The sequence below is a fragment of the Capricornis sumatraensis genome, chromosome 15 (assembly GCF_032405125.1).
Source record: "Capricornis sumatraensis isolate serow.1 chromosome 15, serow.2, whole genome shotgun sequence".
Lineage (NCBI taxonomy): Eukaryota > Metazoa > Chordata > Mammalia > Artiodactyla > Bovidae > Capricornis > Capricornis sumatraensis.
Genome location: NC_091083.1, coordinates 14167897 through 14193775, shown reverse-complemented (window position 1 = coordinate 14193775; position 25879 = coordinate 14167897). Strand labels below are relative to the sequence as shown.

Sequence of the window (25879 nt, the reverse complement as noted above, 5' to 3'; positions counted from 1 at the left end):
TAAAGACGTCAAGCTTTCTCTCGCTACTTCCGGCCAAGTTGGGATAGCGAGGGGCACTGGGCCTCCCCCTTTTGCTAGTCTGAAGCCTCAGAGTCCTTATAGTGGTGTTCATCTAAGGGTGAGTGATATTTTCCGTGGTTGGGTGTAATTTTATATATCCTTGTTGAACTGGCAGTGCATGTTGAGACAAAATGGGTTAAACAATCAATAATACACGGAGCAATCATAGGCAGCATCAATATGGTGATAACAGGGACTAGTAGGGGCATTAGCCAACTCCAAATTCCCCATCGCCAGAAGAAGAGCCCCCAAAGAGAGATTCTAGCCACCCCGAGAACTCTGCAGCTCATTCTTTGAGATCCTGTAGGATCTGAATGTTTTTCTTGAGGACTATGAGACTTTAACTTAGCTGGGATATTTACCCAGAAACAACACGTCTCATTCAAGATGGTTCAAGTTCCTCCTTGTTCAGGGATCAGGAGATCTATCTCCTGTCTATTTTGCGCTACAACCCCTGCCAAGCAGTGTTGGCTCTTTAGATCTAGCCTGAGAAATCTTATCCCTTGAAACTTAATTTTGGGGGTTATGATTAGAATGGCACTCATTTGTAGTCCTGAATAGGCATCTGAGATCTCCCGCTCCTGTTTTGCCCCCTAGTTCCTTCATCCTACCGAGTTTTGCATGGTTCTATATATTCTTTTCCACTGGTCAGGTGCTCCTGTCCACTCTCAGCTGGTGTTCTGCATGCACTTCTGTGTCTGAAGGTATATTGCTGATGTATATGTGGAGAGAGATGTTCTCCACGTCCACCTCTTCTCCGTCATCTTGTTCTCGCCTCTCTAGGGATATTTTAAATAACATTTTAAAATGGTATTTCCAAGCCAAGGAAACATGCCTTTGCTTTTAGTTTATTGACTATTCTTAATGATGTGTTTTCATCAGATTGGGTTGAGCTAATCAGGAATTCTATAATTGGTCTTTGATTTGTCAGTGGTTGTTCAAACTAACTTTCAAAAAACAGTTAAAAATACTGGGATACAAATTAGACCATGAGCAGCTCCAAATATGGCCACAAGAAACAATCTTAAAAAGTGTCCTAAAGATGTATGCTTTAGCTGCAGACAGGACACACACCCCTATTATTGTTGAAAATGCTCTTTGTAACACAGGGTAGCCTAGCAGATACAATGTCTCAATGGTTAGCAGATACAATGTCTCAATGGTTTTTCAGTTTCTGAGGGCTCTGAACTTGAAACAAATGCATAGGAAATGTGAGCAGAAAAGTCAAAAGAAAACCCTATACAAATGACAAGATTAATCATGGCTATGGAATCAAGATTAACATTCCAGAAGGCCATAAAACCCATGAGGCCCATAATCACAGAAGCACTAGCAAAAGTTGCCCACAAAGAACACAGGGGATGAGGAATTAACAATAAGGAAACAATGAACATAGCTGTTGATGCAACAGTCACATTTGAATAGTGTTTTCTAATATTAGATAGCATACTCAAAAACAAAGACATTACTTTGCCAACTAAGATCCGTCTAGTCAAGGCTATGGTTTTTCCTGTGGTCATGTATGGATGTGAGAGTTGGACTGTGAAGAAGGCTGAGCGCCGAAGAATTGATGCTTTTGAACTGTGGTGTTGGAGAAGACTCTTGAGAGTCCCTCGGACTGCAAGGAGATCCAACCAGTCCATTCTGAAGGAGATCAGCCCTGGGATTTCTCTGGAAGGAATGATGTTAAAGCTGAAACTCCAGTACTTTGGCCACCTGATGCGAAGAGTTGACTCACTGGAAAAGACTGTGATGCTGGGAGGGATTGGGGGCAGGAGAAGAAGGGGATGACCGAGGATGAGATGGCTGGATGGCATGATGGACTCGATGGATGTGAGTCTGGGTGAACTCCGGGAGATGGTGATGGACAGGGAGGCCTGGCGTGCTGCGATTCATGGGGTCGCAGAGAGTCAGACACGACTGAGCGACTGAACTGAACTGAACTGAATATTGCAGAATACTGATTGAAATATATGAAAGCCTGGTTGTATACCATTAGGGGAACTTGACACTTCTTGGCCATGTCTCGGAACTGATGTAATATCGGTTTCTTATTGGTTAAGAAGACATACTCATAGTCTGAATGAAGGCCTGGGAACAAATTATTTCCTGTGATGATGTGATATTAATGTTATACACAAAAAGTGGAAATTCCATTTAAAAAGTGCATTTATTGCTCAGAAAAGCTGTCTTATCATTTATATCTTGAAGGACGTTTTCCATATATTTTATATATTCTCATAACCAAAACTCTGCAAGATTTTTATCTACATACTCACTGTTTTCAAAATCTGCCAGACATTTTTCCAATTTTTGCCTAGTATTTTTATCCCAATAGTCAAGAGTCTCAGTAACGATAACCATAACCCTGGGACCGTAAGTTGAAAAATATTCTTCTGCTACATTACAATATTGTGTGGTGTAGGAATCATCACTTGCCAAATTTCAGAGGTCTAAACCTTCCTGCACTCAGAAACACCCATATATACTACTTATGATGGGCAAAGTATAGGAGCACTACAAAAAACTTGGACTCGGTGCTTGTGAGAAAAGGACTAAAATATTCTCTAAAGAATAGATCCATATGTAAAATAGATAGCCAACGGGAATTTGCTGTATGGCTCAGGAAACTCAAACAGGGGCTCTGAATCAACCTAGGGGGTGGGATGGGGAGGGAGATGGGAGGGAGTTTCAAAAGGGAGGTGATATTTGTATACCTATGACTGATTCATGTTGAGGTTTGACAGAAAACAACAAAATTCTATAAAGCAATTACCCTTCAATAAAAAATTAATTGAAAAAAGAATAGATTCATTGGATGGATATCAGCTTTATGTTTATCTTGGGGAATATTACCTGGGAGGCAAAAGGACTTTTTAAATGAGGAACATCTTTGGTCAGGAGTTTCCTGCTTCTTCAGCCAGCATAGACAGACTACTTCTCTTTCACCATCCATAGCCATAAACGCTCCAAAACAGACGATGTTATGAAAATAACAAAAGAGCAAGGTTGTTCCCATATAAATGTAAAAGTATTGTACGGACCTAAAAGAGCTCAGGTTCTCTTTATTATTATAAAAGAGGTCATAATTCCTGTACAGGAGGCCAGGACATTGGTGATGGTGGTGATTGTAATGGATACTGCCACTTTTGAAGAGACATCGGACATCTGTTCGTTTATGCTATCCATGAGGCTGGTCTTCTGCCAGGCAGAAATCATGAGAAACATATCATCAACTCCAACACGATTAGAGAAAGAAACAGAGTCTCCACATATTTTAAACATCCATTTAAAATTAACAAGATCAACTCAGACGGTTTTCTTTGCCTGTCTCTCAAGGTCTCACTGATCTTGAGGTGTGCTTGTATGAATGAATAACATGTCCTGTGCAAAGCAAGTGATGAGCCCTGCACTGGGGTCTTGTGGTGCCTTATGATGACTGAAGGCAGACCTCAGAACGGAAGCCTTGTCAAGGTTTATATACCGACCTCCCAATGCCAAGAGATGCCCAACATCCCTGCAAGGGGAAGGACCAGAAATGGGTGAAGCATGTGGACCGAATTTTCCTTTCTCTGTCACCTTTACCTGGTCTCTTTGACCATTCCATAATTGTGTGGGGAATTAGAACTACTAACCTAACCTGTCGGATCATAGACTTTCAAAGGACTTGTGGTCCATACCATTACTCTGTACTTTTCCTTAGACCTCAAACTATATGGATGGAAGCACCTAGCCTTGCTAGGGAGCTGAAAGTTACAAGAGGACGTTTGGGAGCAAGGCGGAGGTCTAGCTCCAGGAATGTCTCTCAGGCTAGAGGTGATTCTCCTGGCTGGCTGCCTCAGGGCCCAGAGTCCTAAAAGTAAGTCTTTGTCATGGCTGTGCCTCTGATCTATGTGGGTAGAAGCATCGCTGCTGTCCATGAGGTTTCTGAAGACACAGATCGGGAATTGCAGGATCTGGTCCACTTGGAAGTGTGGTGGGCTTCCTTTGGCAGTGCTAGCTCTTAGCAGAACAGAGAAAGCTCTCCCATGGCTTGTGTCTCAACTCCCTAGATATTCCTTTTGTGGAATCTGTGGGAATGAACTGGAGGCCTAGTAACTTGAGGACAGAAATCACTTTTTCCCCCCTGGCTGACCCTCCAGTCCCTCTTTCGCTATCACATATACTGGTGTGGCGACACTTAGAAGAGACATCTTGGATTTCTTGTTTGTCTCTTTATAACCCAAAGCTTCTACTGTGTTCAGGACTGTATTCAGAAACGTGCACACGCACATGGAACATGGATGCCTCCCCTGGAAGACGAGCTTGGGAAACACTCCAGAAAAGCTACTCTGCTCCACCCCAGGTGGCACCAGAGGGGGAGCGAAAATCAGACAAAGGTCTTCATGGTGAGGAACTGGACATCACCCTGAGATGCCATCAGGTCTACCCCTGGTGCATCTCCAACCCACCTTGGTGGCGGAACCGGGAGGGACGGATAAGTCACCTTTGTCAGTAAGGGACAGACTAAGTCCAACCAGGGAAGGAAAGCTTCAGTGGAACATCTGTCTACACCCCCATCTAGAGCATGGAGGGACACCTCTGGTGGAAAGAAGCCACGGCTGTGGATGCTGCTTTTATCTCTCTTACAGATGGGAGCTTACCTGGTGACTCAGAGGGTAAAGCGTCTGCCTGCAAAGCGGGAGACCTGAGTTCGATCCCTGGGTTGGGAAATAAGATCCCCTGGAGAAGGAAATGGCAACCGACTCCAGTATTCTTGCCTAGAGAATTCCATGGATGGAGGAGCCTGGTAGGCTACAGTCCACAGGGTCGCAAAGAGTTGGACACGACTGAGCGACTTCACTTTCACAGATGGGAGCTGGCAGATCCAGAACCACCTGTTTAAAATGTATTTTTTAAAACGGGGACAAGTTTGATTCCCAGAGTTTAAAGAAGACATGCCTGATCTTCTTTAATACCAAGATCTGTCTTTGATACCAAGTGGCCATGGTATCCTTTGGAAGATGGGGAACACTGGTCGGCTGAAGGGTCTCAATTATAGTACTGTTTCACAATTAGGTCAGTTCTGTAGAAAACAAGGGAAATGGCTAGAAGTGTCATATGTGTTGCTCTTTATCTCTCTGCAAGACATGCCAAACTTATGTCCTAAGGGTGCAGATTTGGGTGTGAAGCCTTCAGCTGCCTCCTCTTCTCTTACTTTGCCCCTGTATCTAGGGCTCCCAACCAAACAGGCTGATTCAGGGCACCCGTCTAGAAGGGGTTGCCTCAGTCTCAGTAGAAACTCAAACAGTCCCAATTCACAGAAGCCTTTACAGGACTAAATTTATGACCTTACTTGGAGAGATGTAACTTATGTCTTGGGACAGATGCTGACTACTGACTCGAGAACTCGAGTTTTGGGAGAAGCTACTACTTTTGGAGATGAATGGCTTGAGGATGAGACAAGGGGAAAGAGGGAGCCCAAAATAGCCCTCCTCCTTCCTGGGAGCCAAGCAGTTCCCATGATGAGCCAGACTGTGACTATAGCATGCCCAAACGAAGGTGGGATCAGAACTACTTTGCCAGATGTATTCTTGAAGGATTCAAGCCAGTGCACACTAAGACTTTAAACTATGCCGAGTTGGCTGACACAGAACAGGGAGAGAAGAAATCTCCTGATAAATTCCTAGATAGACTACAAGAGGTTCTCCACAAGTTTACTGACTTTGATCCCAAAAGTACAGAGGAAGGAATAATCTGAAAAATAGATTCCTCACTCAGTCAGCTCCAGACATCTGCCATAAGTTATGAAAACAGGCGTTTGGACCATATCAGTCTTCAAAAAACTGTTACAGCTAGCTCAGATGGTATATCATGGTAAAGAATACAAGGAGGAAAGTAGGAGGGGAAAAAAAAAACAACTGACAAAAGAATGAAGCCCCAGCAATGGCTGTTAGATCAACTCTGAAACAGACTGAGGAAAAGTGCCCAGAGTGACCCAGGTGAAAAGGGGTGGACTTGTTATTACGGTGGAAATAGAGGCATCTCAAGCTGGATCACCCTCAGGCATCTAAGCTGTACCCGGCTCCATGTCTGGTCTATAAAATGTCCACACCTGAGGAGAAGCTGGCCTCTGAGACCTAGGCCCCAGTGGCTGGACTCTCAAGGCAATCGGGACTGAAAGTGCCCGGGGGTCCCCACACAAGCTCCCATTCTAATTACACCTGTGGAACCCTGGGGGTTAATAACTGTGGGGGGCCAATTGATCGATTTTCTTTTGGACACTGGGGCAACTTTCTCTGTGCTCACTGAAGCCCCTGGTCCGCTTTCCTCCTGGTCCACTACTGTAATGGGACTGTCAGGATGAGCCAAACACTATTATTTCAGTCATCATTTAAGCTGCAACTGGGGCTCCGTGCTGTTTTCTCATGAGGTTCTGATCAAGCTGGAGTCTCCCTCACCCCTTCTAGGGAGGCATATACTGAACATGGTCCAGCCTCTGTTTTCATGAATATGGAGCCTGCTCATTTAAGTGAACAAAATGTAAATCCTAGAGTGTGGGCTGATGGAAAAACTGTGGGTTGAGCACAAAATGCTGTTCCTGTTGTTATCAAGCTCAAACCCCCTCACCTATTTTCACATCAAAAGCACTATCCACTAAAGCCTGAAGTTAAGGAATGGGTTAAACCTTACTCTACTGACTTCTCATGACGTAAGGGGGATCTTAAACTCTAAAGTTCAGAGCAACAATGTTCCTTCTTAAAGCTACTGTAACTCAAGTGGTGTCAGAAGTTCTAGGAATAGAATGTTACTTACAGTGTTCCTGGAGACCCCAATCTTCAGGAAAGGTTGAAAAGGCTAGGGCCGTTATTAAAGGACATCCATGTAAGCTAACTCAGGAAACACAAGACAGTTGGTTTAAAGTTTTACCCATGACTTTAACGAGAGCTTGAACTGCCCCTAAGAAGAAGAGACTGTCTCTATGAGACTGTTTTCATGCACAGATCTTGTCACATATCTTGAAATCTTAGAATTAACTATGTGACTCAGCTTTCAGCTTTTCAACCTCGTCAGGGAAAGGCTTCACATCGTGGGTGTCTCCACTTCAAGGAAAGGACTTTCTTCAGCTCTGCGAATACCTGCACTGACAACAATCATATATGATATCTCGTCTTGATCTGATGACATCTAACAACCCTAAAATGGACTGATGTAACAATGGACATAATGTGACTTTTAATTTTGATTATGTTTTAACTTGGTTTAATGGGTATTTTGCCTTACATCTGTAACTGTAAAATGGGGTTTTTTTCTAACTATCTGAAAGCTTCTAAGTTACAAATGGTTGTCCAGGCTCCTACGAGTGCCACAGCCTCCTCCAACTATTACTCAGGGCCCCTGGATCAGAGACCTTCAATATGACGGTTAGCAGAATATATTGCCTCAGCAATGTAGGGACAGTGCCCCTCAACAGCAGGAAGTAGTTATGGAATGAAAACAACGGCCCTTTCCCTTGGCAACATGATCCTCCTTAAAGAAAAGGGGGGAATGAGACGGTCAATTCCTAGGTAGGCTGATAAGAAGACCAGGGTCCCCAGGGAGGAGAAACAGGTCCGAAAGCCCTTGAGAAGGAGAAAGGGGTCTGAGGCTCCCTGGGAGAAAAGGACAAACGGTCTTTTCTACATTGCTTTGTCTTAGTGAATATAACAATGCATCTTGCTCGAGGACATGTTTCTCCTTAACAAGAACCTTCTGACTGATCTTGTCATCTTAAAATGGATATTATGGGAGTGGGTCTGGTAAGATTTTTCTGTTGTTCGTTCTAATCTTGTTCATATAAGATATATGTTGTGGGAGTGGGTCTGAAAAAGTACATAATGCCTTGAAAAGACTAGCTAGGGGAGCACTCTGCCTCCCCCTTCTGATGTCTATGTCAGAAGCTTTCTCTGTCCCTTTTTATACTTTAATAAAACTCTGCTACACAGAAGCTCTTGAGTGATCAAGCCTGATCCCTGGTGGAAAGTGAAGTGAAGTGAAGTGAAGTCGCTCAGTCGTGTCCAACTCTTTGCGACCCCATGGACTGTAGCCTACCAAGCTCCTCTGTCCATGGGATTTTCCAGGCAATAGTACTGGAGTAGGTTGCCATTTCCTGAAGAAGCTAAATAGTCTTCTTTGAAGATCACGAATCCAACGTCATTCACTGTAAGCTATCATACAATTAGCCTGTTTTTGTTTTTTCCTATTCTAAATCACACTGAAGTGAACATCATTCTTCTATTTTGTGAACACCTGTCCAATAATTAGGACGAATTCCCAGAAGTGGAGTTGGCAGATCAGATTCCATTTTAAATTTTTAAGTCTTTTGATTTGTTGCAGAGTTATATTTTAAACCTGTACCAATTTACAAATTTCCCTCAGCAGAATGTGTGTTTATTTGCATACAACCTTCCCCAAACCTTCAGTCTTGCTGTAAAATTCATTAATCTAATAAAAAGACAAGGTGTCTCACTTTTGGTTTAACTTGCATCCCTTGATTAATGGAAAGGTCAAATATTTCTTTCTTATATTTTCAATGATTATTGTTTTGGATTCTGTGTGTGTGTGTGTGTGTGAACTGCCTGTTCATGTCCCTGGTCTGTGTTTTTCCATTTGGGGTAATAGATTTTTCCAACTCTTAAAGGCACATAAGACAGAGGATGAGATGGTTGGGTGCCATCACCGACTCCATGGACATGAGTTTGGGTAAATTCCAGCAGTGGGTGATGGCAGGGAGGCCTGGCGTGCTGCAGTCCGTGGGGTCGCAAAGAGCTGGACACGGCTGAGCGACTAGACTGAACTGAACTGAACTGAAAGGCACATAATTCCACTTGATTTTCTTTTTCTCCCGATTCCTCATTTTGGATCTGTAGAGTCACCAATATATAACTATTTTGCCTAATCTAACACAATACCCTTCCTTTACCCACCCCACACCCCGACATACACAGTGTGCAGCCTCATGCTTTGTTTTACTCACCTAGAATAAGAAATGGTGAATTTGCAACTATGATCACAAATGGCACCCCAATGTACAACATCAGGCCAAAGCCGCTCACCACTGCCAAGGCAGCAGAAATGACTCCAAAGGCTGTGACCCACATTTTGTTCCGTACACAGACACACCTGTGCATTTGGAGGGGAAAGTCATGGAACTTGCAGTGGTAGCTTCCATACCGAAAGTCCAGCAATCCATAACATTCTTTACTTGGACACCTCTTCAGAGCCCTCTTGCACAATATTTCCCATACCTGTCTTCTGGAGAACTTTAATTTCCAGGCACTAACCCAGACCAACTGAACAGAAGATGGGGAGAGGGGAGGTGCAGACAGAAAAGTTGGGAATCTGTGCTGTTACCAAACTATACTGGTTGATTCTTATGCAGCGAGCCAAGGATGAATCCACCGACTGGACTTTCAAAACCACAAAGATATACTAAAGCACTGCAAATAACTAATTCCACTCTGATCTTCAAAGGAGTGTGAATGGAAGTAAGCAGTATGAAAGTGCCCATGTCTAGGTATCTTCTCACCCACTTATGAGTCCAGTTAGCCATAAAGACAAATCCTAAATATCTCCTGTATGTCAAAGCTGGTTTAATATATATTGTGGCTAACCAAAAGAATGAAAACTTTCTTCTAAAGGATTTTTGTGGTTTTCCTCTGCTAGAGATGTGTGTTCTAGAAAAGAGGCTGTGTATGTGTATGCTCAGTCGATTCAGTCATGTCCAACCGTTTGTGACCCTATGGACTCTAGCCCTTTAGGCTCCTCTGTCCATGAGAGTCTCCAGGCACAATTAGTGGAGTAGGTTGCCATGCCCTCCCTCTAGGGGATATTCCCCACCCAGGGATCAAACCTGAATCTCCTGTGTCTCCTGCATTGCAGCGGGTTCTTTGCCACTGAGCCACCAGGGAAGCCCAAGAAAGGTGGCTACTAATTACGAGGAAAAAAAAAGTAACATGTACCTCATTTTGAATAACATCTTAAGCCTGTTTCTTGGTTGGACCAACAAAAATGGGAATATATACACAGCATTTTAAAAAGACTGGATTTAATACTTTAACTCTCCAACAAGCACTACTTTCCATCTTAAAATATTGACAACAAGCTCTACGGGTTTTTTGTTTTTTCTACTAAAATCAGACAACTTTTATTTGCAAGTCCACACTGCTGTCAACCAGTCAGTTTGGTTGGATTGTTAATAAATAGTTTTTCTGTTTCTTTGGGTTTTTTTTTAAATAAATTTATTTATTTTAATTGGAGGCTAATTAGTTTATAATACTGTATTGGTTTTGCCATACATCTATTTCTGTTTTACTTCATTGTTAACTTCTTCAAAAGAAATGACTGATAACCGCCTCTAGAAACTTTTAGTAGAAGAGAGAAACTAAGTTGGTTTGAAGACTAGCAAAGTCAACTATGGAAGTGGAGCTACTGATTCCCAAAGAGCAAGAATATAACAACACCTTGTTCATGCAAGGCCCCATTAAGATAACTAAATTGTCCTCTTATTACAACAGCTATGTGTGTCTGTATTTCACTTTTTCTCAAATTACTGGTGTTATCAGTTAAACTCAGGGTCCCAAATCAACATACACACACACATACACACACACACTCACAAAATATTTTGTTTTGATTACAGAAAAAAATTTGATTACAACCAATACTTTCTTAAAGCAACAACATTGGTTTACAGGAGTTTAAGATAAAAGTACCACAGATGAACCTTGAAATCAGAAAGATTAACAGGATAAAACCTACATATGACCCGTTTAGCTCTGTTCCCTCTTTCAGGTTTCTGGATTGTCGGTATAAATTTTTCAGAGGATGGGGGGGAGTGAAGTATATTACTGGCTAGAGTGATTATTTGACTTTGACTAGTTGCTGTGTTGACTCTTTCTAAATGACCTTTATTTTAATGTTCAATAGGCAATGGAAGGGAAGACGTGTGTGTAGAACACTAGTGAAAACACTTGCAGATTTTCTAGTCCCCAAGAAGGACTTTGGTTAAGCAGTTTCTCAGAATGACTTAGGAGAGTCTTAGAACTTTAGATTCCTGCAATCTTGGAACATAGCTCTGCAGACTCTGATCCACAGTTGTGGAGAAGTTGCAGAATCCATGTGTCTAAAAATTTCTACAGTGATTCCACTGCTCAGGTGGACTTGGGCATCACTGGCAGCAAAATGATCAATCAAAATAGCAAACAGAAACTACACATTGAAGAAAGCATAAGTCAGGAGTTCCCTGGTGGTCCAATGGTTAGGACCACTTGGTGCTTTCACTGCTGGGGCCTGGGTTTGCCCAAAAAAAGGCATCAATGGATGAAATGAAGGATAATAAGCTATAATATATACATAATATAAACACCCAAACGATAGAAGTAAGTCCTTCCTTGTCAGCAATTATTTTAAATCTAAACAGATTAAACCTTCCAATCAAAAGGCAGATATTGTCAGAATGGATAAAACAGCATGATTCAACTATATGGTATTTACAAGAGATTCCCTCTAGATCCAAAGACTTAAATAGATTGAAAGATAAGAGGAATGAAATAGATACTCCCTATGAATGCTAACCAAAAGAGGCTAGGAGTGCCTATACTGATAACAGACAGCATAGACTATTTCCAAAAAACTTAAAGGAAGGGACGCTTCCTAACTCTTTCGATGAGGCCATGTTACACTGATATCAATGCCAGACTAAGATATCACGTGATATCACAGATAATACTTCTTATAAATATAGATACAAACATCCTCAACAAAATTCCAGCAAACACAATTCAATAAGCATATTAAAAGGAGTACACATCATGACCATGAGGGATTTACCCAGGAATGGAAGAGTGGTTCAACATGAGAGTATCAATCAACGTAATACAGCACACCTTCAGAACAAAGGATAAAAGACCGTATGAATCTCTGAAAAGGTACAGAAAAGGCACTTGACAAAACTCAATGTCTTTTCATGATAAAAACTCTCAAAAACAAGGAATAGAAGGAAAGTTCCTCAAAATTATAAAGGCAATTATGAAAACTGCACAGCTAACATTATACTCAATGGTGAGAAAAAGAAATCTTTCTAAGATCAGGAATAAGATAAGGATGCCCACTTTCATCAGTGATATTCAAAAATGTACTAGAAGTGCTAATCAGAGTAATTAGATAGGACATTGAAATTAAAGAAATTCAACCTGGAAAGGAAGAATTTTAACTATATCTTTTTACAAATTATATGATCATATGTATGAAAACTTCAGTGAATCCAAAGGAAGCTACTAAAGTTAGTAAATTCAGTAAAGCTGCCAAATACAAGACCAACACACAAGATTCAGTTGTTTCTATCCAAGTGCCATGAACAATCCCAAAGAGAAATGAAGAAAGTGATTTCATTTAGTGTTTAAAATAATGAAATACTTAGGAATACATTTAACCAAAGAAGTGAAACACTGGTACATGGAAAACTACAAAACATTGGTGAAAGAAACTAGAGAAGACCTAAATTAATGGAAAGACTTTCACAGTCCATGGGGAGGAAGACTTAACATTGACAAAAATGACAATCTCGCCTAAGGTGATCTACACATTAGTCACAATCTCTATCAAAACTTCAACAGCTTTTTTTTTTTCAGAAATGTATAGGTCAATATTCAAATTTGTATGGAATTAAAGGAGCCCTGGATATCCCAGAATAACCTTAAAAAGAAAAAATAAATGGACAACTGAGATTTCCAGATTTCAAAACATGTAACAAAGCTACAGTATTTAAAACAGAGTGGTACTAGTGTATGGACAGACATATAGGCCAATGGAGTAGAACTGAGCCTCCAGAAATAAATCCATATATCTACCGCCCACTGATTTTTGACAAGGATGCCAAATCCAATCAACTGGGGAAGAGCAGTCTCTTCAACAAATGGCACTTGCTTGACTGGATTTCCACATGTACAAGAATGAAGTTGGACCCCTACTTCACATCATATACAACTATGATTAAAAACTGCAACCACCTAAATATTGCAGCTAAAACCATAAAACTCTTGAAGGAAACAAAGTAAATGCGTACGACCTTACTTGATGGAAGCTTACATATAAGACCAAAAACACAAGTAAAAAATAAACACATTGAATTTTATCTTAATTAAAATCTTTGTACATTAAAGGGCATTATCAAGAAAGTAAAGAGATAATCTACAGAATGAGAGGAAATATTTGCAAGTTCTATAACTTGATAAGGATTTAATATCTAAGACATCTACTCATCAACAACAGAATTCAACAAGTTCAGTTCAGTTCAGTCGCTCAGTCGTGTCCAACTCTTTGCGACCCCATGAATCAGGGACAAACAGTTTCACTAAAAATGAACAAAGGTGGGAATTCCCTGGTAGTCCAGTGGTCAGAACTCTGAACTTTCACTGCCAAGGGCCTGGGCCCAAGTTCAACCCTTGGTTGGGGAAATAAGATTCTACAAGCCTTGGGGCACAGCCAAAAAGAGGGCAAAGGACTTGACTAGTTCTCCTTAGAGGATATGCATATAACCTCAGTCACTCGGCTATCTGATTCCTTGTGACCCATAGCTACCAAGCTCTTCTGTTCATGAAAATTTTCAGGCAAGAGTACTGAAGTGGGTTACCATTTCCTTCCCCAGTGCATCTTTCCAACACAGGGATCGAAACCAAGCGACTTGCATCTGCTGCACTGGCAAGCAGATTCTCTACCTCTGCACCACCTGGGGAGTCCCAAAGAAGATATACAAATAACCAATAGACACATTAAAAAGATAATCATGGTCAGAATGTGGAGAAACTGGAAAACTTACACATTGCTGGTGGGATATAATATGGTGTAGCCTCTGTGAAAATGTTTGGTGCTTCTTCAAAAAGCTAACCAGTGAATTATCATACAACTCACTAATTCCACTCTTAGGTATATACTGCAAAGAACTGAAAACAAGGGCTTAAACAGAGATTTGGACACTACGCTTCACTGCAGCATTATTCACTATAGCCAAAACGTAGAATGAGAAAGCCTTCCTCAGCGATCAATCCAAAGAAATAGAGGAAAACAATAGAATGGGAAAGACTGGAGATCTCATCAGGAAAATTAGAGATACCAAGGGAACATTTCATGCAAAGATGGGCTAATTAAGGACAGAAATGGTATGAACCTAACAGAAAGCAGAAGATATTAAAAAGAGGTGGCAAGAACACAAAAGAACTATACAGAAAAGATCTTCATGACCCAGATAATCATGATGGTGTGATCATTCACCTAGAGGCAGACATCCTGGAGTGCAAAGTCAGGTGGGCTTTAAGAAGCACCACTGCGAACAAAGCTAGTGAAGGTAATGGAATTCCAGTTGAGCTCTTTCAAATCCTAAAAGATGATGCTGTGAATGTGTTGCACTCAATATGCCAGCAAATTTGGAAAACTCAGCAATGGCCACAGGACTGGAAAATGTCAGATTTCATTTCAATCCCAACAAAAGGCAATGCCAAAGAATGTCCAAACTACTGAACAATTGCACTCATCTCACATGCTAGCAAAGTAATGCTCAAAATTCTCCAAGTGAGGCTTCAACAGTACCTGAACTGAGAACTTCCAGATGTTCAAGCTGGATGGGAAAAAGGCAGAGGAACCAGAGTACAAATTTCTAACATCCGTAGGATCATTTAAAAAAGCAAGAGAATTCCAGAAAAAAACATCTATTTCTGCTTCATTGACTATGTCAAAGCCTTTGACTGTATAGATCAAACAAACTGTGGGAAATTCTTAGAGATGGGAATACCAGACTACCTTACCTGCCTCCTCAGAAACCTGTATGCAGCTCAAGAAGCAACAGTTAGAACTGGACATGGAACAAGGAACTGGTTCCAAATTGGGAAAAGAACACATCAAGGCTGGGTATTGTCACCTGCTTATTTAACTTATGTGCAGAGTACATCATCTAAAATGCCACACTGGAGGAATCACAAGCTGGAATCAAGTTAGCTGGGAGAAATATCAATAACCTCTGACATGCAGACACTGCTGCTGCTGCTCCTAAGTCACTTCAGTCGTGTCCAACTCTGTGTGACCCCATAGATGGCAGCCCACCAGGCTCTGCCGTCCCTGGGATTCTCCAGGCAAGAACACTGGAGTGGGTTGCCATGTCCTTCTCCAATGCATGAAAGTGAAAAGCAAAAGTGAAGTTGCTCAGTCATATCTGATTCTTCGGGACCCCATGGACTGCAGCCTGCCAGGCCCCTCCATCCATCGGATTTTCCAGGCAAGAGTACTGGAGTGGGTTGCCATTGCCTTCTCCAATATGCAGATGACACCAACCTTATGGCAGAAAGCAAAGAGGATCTAAAGATCCTCCTGAAGAAATGGAAAGAGGAGATGAAAAACCTGGCATAAAACTCAACATTGAGGAAACAAAGATCTTGACATCCAGTCCCATCAGTTCATGGCAGATAGATGGGAGAACAATGAAAACAGTGAAAGACTATTTTGGGGAGCTCCAAAATCACTGCAGATGGTGACTGTACCCATGAAATTAAAAGCTGCCTCCTCCTTGGAATAAAAGTTATGACCCACCTACATAGCATATTAAAAGCAGAGATATTACTTTGCTGACAAAGGTTTGTCTAGTCAAAGCTATGGTTTTTCCAGTAATCACAGATGGATATGTGAGTTGGACCATCAAGAAAGCTGAGAACCGAATAACTGATGCTTTTGAACTGTGGTGTTAGAGAAGACTCTTGAGAGTCTCTTGGACTGCAAGGAGATCCAACCAGTCAATCCTAGAGGAAATCAGTCCTGAATATTCATATGACAGATTCTGAAGCTGAAGTTCTAATACTTTGGCCACCTGATGGGAAGAACTGACTCATTGGAAAAGACCCTGATGCTGGAAAAGATTGAAGGCAGGAGGAGAAGGGGACGTCAGAGAATGAGATGGTTGGGTGGCATTATTGACTCGATGGACATGAGTTTGAGCAGGCTCCAGGAGTTGGTGATGGACAAGGAAGATGGCTTGCTGCAGGCCATCGGTTTGCAGAGTTGGACACAACTGAGTGACTGAACTGACACATAAAATACTAAATGCTAGTGAGCCAGACATCCTGGAATGTGAAGGCAAGTGGGCCTTAGAAAGCATCACTATGAACACAGCTAGTGGAGGTGATGGAATTCCAGTTGAGCTGTTTCAAATCCTGGAAGATGCTGCTGTGAAAGTGCTGCACTCAATACGCCAGCAAATTTGGAAAACTCAGCAGTGGCCACAGGACTGGAAAAGGTCAGTTTTCATTCCAATCCCAAAGAAAGGCAATGCCAAAGAATGCTCAAACTACCACACAATTGCACTCATCTCATCTCAATGTTCGACTTTGCCTACTTGGTTTTTGACTGTAGTTTGTAACTTGGCGTTTTCAATTTCAAGTCTAAAATGCAGATTTAAAATAATTATTCTCACACACGGCTTTTTTTGTTGGATGTGGACCATTTTTAAAGTCTTTATTGAATTTACTACAACATTGTTTCTGATTTATGTTTTAGTTTTTTGGCTGTGAGGCACGTGGGATCTTAGCTCCCCAACCAGGGATCAAACCCACACGCTCTGCCTTGGAAGGCAGAGTTTTAACCCCTGAACTCTCAAGGAAGTCCTGCACACATAGATTTTTAAAATACCACACTGTTTCTGAACAAACATCTGCAGTTCAATTACAGAGGATCTTAGAATTTAGAAAAGTAAGTGATTTGGCAACTGTACTGGTTTTCTAGTTGTGTTTTGTGGACAATCAGCTTTCCTGGTGGCTCAGAATGTAAAGAATCTGCCGACAATGCAGGAGACCCAGGTTTGTTCCCTGGGTCAGGAAGATCCTCTGGACAAGGAAATGGCAACCCACTCCAGGATTCTTGCCTGGAGAATTCCATGGACAGAGGACCCTGGTGGGCTATATCCCATGGGGTCATAAAGAGCTGGATGTGACTGGGTGACTAACACTTTCACTTTTCACTTGTGGATAATGTGCAAAATATGGAAATAATGGGGGAAAAATATGCCTCTCAAAACAGCTCAAAGCCGAAATGTCACCCAGCTTCACAGTGATGTGTTCATTATAATTACTGATTTAATTCTCGTATTATACTGTTTATCTGCTCTATACTTAAGCTGTTTTCTGTGCTGCTTTAAATCATACCTTTGGATGTGATCCTGTGTTTTTTCAGCACATCTCATGGCCTCTATAGGTTGATCCTGTGCTTCTTGCAACTAAAAAGAGAAAAAAAGGGAAAAACAACTGCTTTAACTACTGATAACCTAGCGAATCCGCCACCGTCACTTTCTGTCTCTTTCATCTGCATATTGTTTACAGCTGCTTTCCTACCATACAGCAGAGTTGAGTTGTTACAACAGACACCCTACAGTCCACAAAGTGAAAATATTTCCTGTCTGCCCTTTGCACATTACTGACCTCTCCTCTAGCACTCCATGCTTTAAAATAGATTTTCTCCCATCCAAGGACTAACCAGGCCCGACCCTGCTTAGCTTCCGAGATCAGACGAGATCGGGCGTGTTCAGGGCGGTACGGTTGTAGGCTTGTATACACCCGTGGTGGATTCATGTTAATGTATGGCAAAACCAATACAGTATTGTAAAGTAAAATAAAATTTAAAAAAAAAAGAAAAAAAATAGATTTTCTCAAATAAACACACAAATTTATAAACTGGCCAAATGGGGAAAAGCAGAAAATTACCTGATGATAAGCATATATATATATATATATATTTATTCCAAGCTCCACATCAGCCATCACTTTAAATATCCACATACGGGAATGACCGTGGCTCTTCCAGTGATTATGAGAGCTAGCACTGCTGTTGGTGACAACCAGATGCTTCAGGGACTAGTGTGAGAGGCAGCAGCTACATGGGAGCCAGAATCCTTGGGCCTGTGTTCCAATTCCATCAGTTCTGAGCTGTAAGTCCTGGGGCAAATTACTTAACCTTACTGTATCTCAGCTTCTCCATCCATAAAATGAGGATAATGGTAGCATCAACCTCAGTGGGATGCTGGGAAGATTAAACTGGGGACTATACATAATGTATTTAGAAGAGGACGTGGCAGATACTAAGAGCTGTTTGTAACTGGCATTATTACGGTTGCTGTATTTTACCTGTAAAACAATCTGATACTTCAAGCAGACGGCATGCCAACGGAAGTGGTGGTCTTCTCCACAATCACAGTGAGCTCACTCTCCATACCGTTGCAAGGGGCAGTAAGGAGGAGCATGAGGCCCAGAACACACGTGTCCAGACTTCAAAAACGTTTACTGACTCCACTAACCAACTAGTACTCTAGTACTTTTCTCCACTTACAGTAATTTGTAACTTCCTTCCTCTCTGTACTACTCAGTGGACAATGACCACTGGTTAACATGCAAATAGCACCTCCTGGACAGAGTGGTATAGAACATTAAACGAACGTCAGAGGAAGGGTGAAGTCACTGCCATGGGAATATTACCCTACTGCTAAATCAACGTTCTGAGTCAGTTCATTCCCACCACTGTTAATGTCTAGCAAGTACTTGGATGAGAAAAGTAAGGTTACCAGGTATGGATATTGGAGAAGCCATCCCCAGAACCTTAGGCTGGGAAGGTTAGAAATCTATAAGGGCCTGAAAGGCTAGATATCTGTAAATCCCACTTCTGGCTGCATAATGAAGGAAGGCAAATTTACATTTTACTACCAGAGTCAGGGGAAAAATGAGCATTTAATTGAACAATTCTCCTCTATTAGACTAAGCACTTTCAATTTTACATTTAATTGCTTAAAATACACTTTAATAGAAGTTTTACTATACCAGCATCTCCAAGAAGAAATTATTGGTATGGATGGAGTACGTAGTTGTGTCTTAACAATTGTTAAGCTATTTTCCATTTATGTAAGACAAGTGCTGTGCATATTAAGAAATATTTCCTGTTAGACTAATGTATACTTAGACAAGATTCTCCCTCGTGAAAAAAATGACAACAATGTGAAATGAAGGGCTAAACTGTTCTTCACAGACTGGATGACAGGGCTGAAGAGAAGAGGCTCCATAAGAGCTGGACAGTCAGGAAAGCTCTGGAGAAGGAGAGACTGGGCAGCAGGTCTGAACAAACGGAGGACTACTCAAGAGGAAAAGAAACTGTAAAGACAGAAAGGACAGTCTGAGCAAAGGCAAGAAAAGGAGAAATCAGCCAGCTAACTCTGAGGATAAAATCCTGCCACAGGGAAATAAAAACACGCCCAAACAGAAACATGTAAATCAGTGTTCACAGCGGCATTATTCATAGCTGCAAAGTGGAAACAGCCCAAATCTCCATCACCGGATGAATGGATAACTGGCTTAGCCACATACTGTTTCTTGTTTGACAATCAACAGAAATGGAAGAACTGATACGTGCTATCACAGGGATGAACCGTGAAAACATGACATCAAATGAGAAACGCTAACCACAAAGGAGCACACACTGCGTGATTCCATTTATGTGAAATGCCCAGAACAGGCATGTCTACACAGACGGATACTAGACTGGGGTTGCCTGGGGCTGAGGGAGAGGAGGGGGCCATAGGCGGTGGCTAAGGGATGCAGGGTTTCTTTTGGGGGCTGATGGAAATGCTCTAAAATTGACTGTGGTCACAGGTGACACCTCTCCAGACTAAGATACTGAACTACACACTTGGAATGGGTGAATTATATGATATGTCAATTATATCTCAATAGCTTTTTTAAAAATCCAAAGGCACGACCTAGATAATGTTCTCAATTCTTTGTTTTGGATGTACATACTATACTCCATCTGAGTACCTCCTTGCTTTCATAATACATCTAAAATGAAGAGAAAGGAAGGCAACGCCTAAATTCAGCTGGTTTATATAATACCCTTTCTGCGCAAGTTATTCTGAAATTCACGAAATAAATATAGACAGAACTCTACAGCTATTCACCAAAGGGAAGATAAGAAGTGATAATTTTCTGGAACCTTCCATTAAACATTATCCTCTGATTTTATCTGGCTTGCTTCATCGTGGTGATACAGCTATCACTAAAAAAAATATTGTTCAATAGAAAAAAAAAGTCTCTCACCTTGTGTGAACAATGATACACATTTCTCCACTTTCCTAAGGGTAAATAACATAAGTAAAAAATATAGAATGCAAATGGCAGAATGAAAGAGTTTAAGAAATGAGTGCATTATAAAGATAATAAAACTGTAGTAAATTACTTGTAACGAAAATACAAAAGAAAGCTGTCTGTGAAAATGAGCGTCCTAAAACACTTTATCCTACATATTAATTGTCAACACATTCAATTTCATAGGTACCTGACTTGGGAGTTGATGTAACTTGCTCTTTAAATCCTGTGGCTCACCTCCTAAGTTGGCCCAGTTATGTGCCATGACGTCCAGTGAAGCCTCCGTTATAGACCGCTTTTTTATGGTGTCAGTCAGTTCTTGCCGAAGTTGTCTCACAACTGCCTAATAAGATTCTCTGTCACCGAGTTTATCAAAACACTTTACTATGACATTGTGCTAATAATAGATAACGCGAACATATGGACTTTGAAAACTATCACCACACATAGAAACTCACCTTCTTTTCCCTCCTCACTGAATCTGGTTACGGACACAGAAGGGGCCACCCTCAGCCCTTCCTGATATTAAGTTTCTCAGACAAAAGATGCAAACCCACTGTCCACACCCTGCCCCTCCCAATAAATCTGCAGAGTTTCACCACCTCACAACCATAAAGAAATGGGTGTGAATGTCCAACAAGTGGTGGAAAATTCCACCCTGTGGAACATTTTCCCTCTTTCTTTATTAGAGGCTTTGATTAACTTCAGAGATCTTCACATATTCTAACCAGTTCTCAGATCTTTCCAGCAGATTCCTATCCCAGCAAAAAAATGAGGCCATTTCCTTGCAGCTTATCTATTTTATATCCAGTAGTGTGTCTCTCTCGGAGAAGGCGATGGCACCCCACTCCAGTGCTCTTGCCTGGAAAATCCCATGGACGGAGGAGCCTGGTAGCCTGCAGTCCATGGGGTCGCTGAGAGTTGGACGCGACTCAGTGACTTCATTTTCACTTTTAACTTTCATGCATTGGAGAAGGAAATGGCAACCCACTCCAGTGTTCTAGCTTAGAGAATCCCAGGGATGGCGGAGCCTTGTGGACTGCCGTCTATAGGGTCGCACAGAGTCGGACACGACTGAAGCAACTTAGCAGTGTGTCTCTCTGGACACATTCTAACATCAAAGTCTTTTCTCTGGGATCATCTCTTGTCTGATGCAGCTTTATGTTTAGCTGATTGAACTTACTTTCCACTTTAGAAAGTTGCTGGGAAGCCGTCTCACTGTTACTTTTCAGCTTAGTCACATCGAACTTCATTTGGTCCAGCAAGCATAACCTCTCGTCATTTGCTTTCTGGAAGGCAAGTTCCAGGTCTCTTTGTGATGTCTGACCTTGACCACGATCGGGTGTGGCAGCAGCCAGTCTAGAAAGGTCGGATTCCACTTCTGTTTCCGGTGCTTGTTTGCTCTGTTTATTGTTCTCCAGCTCAGAGTTGAGCATTGCATTCTCAGCTCTCAGGACATTAAGCTGACCAGTATACTGGAACATAGTCTCCTCTGTTAATATTTCCTCTTTCAATTTCATTGCCTTTTGAAGAGTTTCAGTATCCTCAAAATATTTCTTCTCCTTTTCCTGCTTCTGATTGTTTTACTGCGTCTATTTCCAGTCTTAGGCTGGCAATTTCATCCTGCAGCGTGTGGTTTTTGCATAACAGATTTTTTGCTTTTCTACCAGTATCAGAAACCTAAGTGAAACAAAGGAGACTTTTAGTTAGTACTCAATAAAATAACGTTTCATTATTTCCTAGAAATGAAACACTAACCTGTATGTTTTTACAGTGAAGACTGCAACAAGTGGCTCTCCAACCAGAAAAACAAGGTTTGATACAAACCTCAAACTTTATACAAGCAGAAACTTCCAAAGGTTCAAAAACTTAATTGAAGACAATGAATCCATGAAAGGAAAAAGAAATCCCAAGCGACTTTTCAAGAAGCTCAGAACTGAAAGGGCTTTTCTCAGAACCACAATGAACCCAGAAGGCTTGAAATAAAAGACTTACAGATTTGACTACACTTAAAACTTGCATCTGATGTGGACTGTTTATACAATGGAAAACTACTAAGCCATGAAGAAGAATGAAAGAATGCTATTTGCATCAACAGAGATGGACCTAGACATTATCACACTAGGAGAGGTAAGTCAGACAAAGACAAATAGTATATCATACTGTTTATATGTGGAATCTAAACTGAATTTATTTCCAAAACAGAAAGAGACTCACAAACATAGAAAACAAACTTATGGTCACCATGGGGGAACGGAGGGTAGGGGAAGGGATAAATAGGGAGGTTGGGTTTAACATATACCATTATATATAGACAAGTGTACATAAATAACCAATAAGGATCTACTGTACAGCATTAGGAGCTACACTTAACATTCTACAAGAAGGATCTGAAAAGGAATATGTGTGTGCGATGTGTGTGTATGTGTGTTACTCACTCAGTCATGTCCAACTCTTTGCAACCCCACAGACTGTAGCCCGCCAGGCGCCTCTGTCCGTGGCATTCCCCAAGCAAGAATACTGGACAGGGCAGCCATTTCCTTCTCCAGGGGATCTTCCCCACCTGAGGATCGAACCCAGGTCTCCTGCTTTGCACGTGGATTCTTTACTGTCTGAGCCAGCAGGGAAGCCCCATTTATATAATATACACACACGTACATACATGTCTGAATCACTGTGCTGTATACCTGAAACTAACGCAATATTGTAAATCAACTGTGATCCGATAAACACCACCACTCGCTACCTTTAAAAACATTGCATCTGATACCTCCTATACAGCTACTTCACAGCAAGAGCCTTAGCTCTATATATATTTAAATAGATTATATGTTGTATAGAAATTGTTTTCTTGAGAATATGCTACCTCTCTAACATTTTAAGAGGCAATTACAGGCGTATACCTACTGACAACTGTACTAAGCACTTCTACAAACATCAATTAACTCATTAGCTATAATGATTCTGGAAAGGAGGAAGTTAAAACTATATAAGTAAGCTGCAGGCTTTTCATCAGCTCTTCTGACTCTATTAGTCCTCTTACATCAAACCACAGTTACCTCTCTAGTACAAACATATCAATACAAAATAATCCGCCTATTTCATTCATGGTATATACACTAATGGTAAATAAGGTAAAATTTAGAGAGGTCTTCTTAGAGAATCATGAGATTATTTGCTGCTGCAATAACTTTCATTCTCTCTTCATACTGTTTAAAATAGTAAGACGGGGGAAATACAATGAGAAACATAACTATCACTAAATGTATACTCAGTTCAGTTCAGTCACTCAGTCGTGTCTGACTCTTTGCGACCCCATGAATCGCAGCACGCCAGGCCTCCCTGTCCATCACCATCTCCCGGTGTTCACTCACACTCATGTCCATCAAGTCCGTCATGCCATCCAGCCATCTCATCCTCGGTCATCCCCTTCTCCTCCTGACCCCAATCCCTCCCAGCATCAGAGTCTTTTCCAATGAGTCAACTCTTTGCATGAGGTGGCCAAAGTACTGGAGCTTCAGCTTTAGCATCATTCCTTCCAAAGAAATCCCAGGGTTGATCTCCTTCAGAATGGACTGGTTGGATCTCCTTGCAGTCCAAGGGACTCTCAAGATCTCCAACACCACAGTTCAAAAGCATCAATTCTAAAAAAAAAAAAAAAAAAAAGCATCAATTCTTCAGTGCTCAGCCTTCTTCACAGTCCAAATCTCACATCCATACATGACCACAGCAAAAACCATAGCCTTGACTAGGCGGACCTTAGTCGGCAAAGTAATGTCTCTGCTTTTGAATACATTATCTAGGTTGGTCATAACTTTTCTTCCAAGGAGTAAGTGTCTTTTAATTTCATGGCTGCAGTCACCATCTGCAGTGATTTTGGAGCCCCCCAAAATAAAGTCTGACACTGTTTCCACTGTTTCCCCATCTATTTCCCATGAAGTGATGGGACCAGATGCCATGATCTTCATTTTCTGAATGTTGAGCTTTAAGCCAACTTTTTCGCTCTCGTCTTTCACTTTTATCAAGAGGATTTTTAGCTCCTCTTCACTTTCTGCCATAAGCGTGGTGTCATCTGCATATCTGAGGTTATTGATATTTCTCCTGGCAATCTTGATTCCAGCTTGTGTTTCTTCCAGTTCAGCGTTTCTCATGATGTACTCTGCATAGAAGTTAAATAGGCAAGGTGACAATATACAGCCTTGACGTACTCCTTTTCCTATTTGGAACCAGTCTGTTGTTCCATGTCCAGTTCTAACTGTTGCTTCCTGACCTGCATACAGATTTCGCAAAAGGCAGGTCAGCTGGCCTGGTATTCCCATCTCTTTCAGAATTTTCCACAGTTGATTGTGATCCACACAGTCAAAGGCTTTGGCACAGTCAAGAAAGCAGAAATAGATGTTTTTCTGGAACTCTCTTGCTTTTTCCATGATCCAGCGGATGTTGGCAATTTGATCTCTGGTTCCTCTGACTTTTCTAAATCCAGCTTGAACATCAGGAAGTTCACGGTTCACATATTGCTGAAGCCTGGCCTGGAGAATTTTGAGCATTACTTTACTAGCATGTGAGATGAGTGCAATTGTGCGGTAGTTTAGCATTCTTTGGCATTGCCTTTCTTTGGGATTGGAATGAAAACTGACCTTTTCCAGTCCTGTGGCCACTGCTGAGTTTTCCGAATTTGCTGGCATATTGAGTGCAGCACTTTCACAGCATCATCTTTCAGGATTTGAAACAGCTCAACTGGAATTCCATCACCTCCACTGGCTTTGTTTGTAGCCATGCTTTCCAAGGCCCACTTGACTTCCCATTCCAAGATGTCTGGCTCTAGATTAGTGATCACATCATCATGATTATCTGGGTCATGAAGATCTTTTTTGTACAGTTCTTCCATGTATTCTTGGCATATGTATACTATGGCATATCTATCACTGTTTTCAAAAGTTCCTCGTACTGACACAGGACACTACACAGAGCAGAGGGTTCATTTTCTACAAGAATGACTTCTGAAGTGTGGTCTCTGAACTGCCTATAGTTTTCTTCCTTATCTTCCATGGAAGTGATAACCTAACCTAATCATCTATCAAGGAAGGGAAATCACTACCAAGTACCAGAATACCTACTATTAGTAACAAGAGTTTTTGATTCTTATTCCCTTGTTGGGAAGGGGACTTTTAAAAGTTTATTCTAAAAAAAACCTTGTTAAAGTGTTCAAAAGTGTTTTTACAACTGATGTTGCAGCTTTTACAAACTGAAAAACTGTAAATGATGTGAAAATGTCACTGACAGGATATTGGTTAAAGAAATGACAGTGGAGCCAAGAACGGACTCTGATTTAGATGCTGAAGATGATGATGTGCGTGGAGGGACAGACACGCTCACCCCAAAGCAGAGGGACTTGGTCGGGTAGCGCAGTCGATGGGGGAGCACGCGCGGTCTTCCTGGACTAAACCGCAACCAGAGTCCCGGCTCCTTCTAGACAGTCTCAAAGGATCTGAGATCAATTCCTATGGAAAATACTAAAGGCCTCTCCTTGGACGAGGCCATTGTATGTCCCTACCTGACTGATGTAGACAAATGGATTTGAATTACAAATAGTGCTTTCCCAAGCTCTCCCTGAGAGGTTTTCGTCGTGGGAGATCTGC

The 25879-nt window shown here is 41.5% G+C and overlaps 1 pseudogene; it reads right to left on the bottom strand.

Moving 5' to 3' along the window:
- Window positions 1-1010: 1010 nt before the first annotated feature.
- LOC138091621 (patched domain-containing protein 3-like) lies at window positions 1011-9324 on the bottom strand (annotated as a pseudogene).
- Window positions 9325-25879: the final 16555 nt, after the last annotated feature.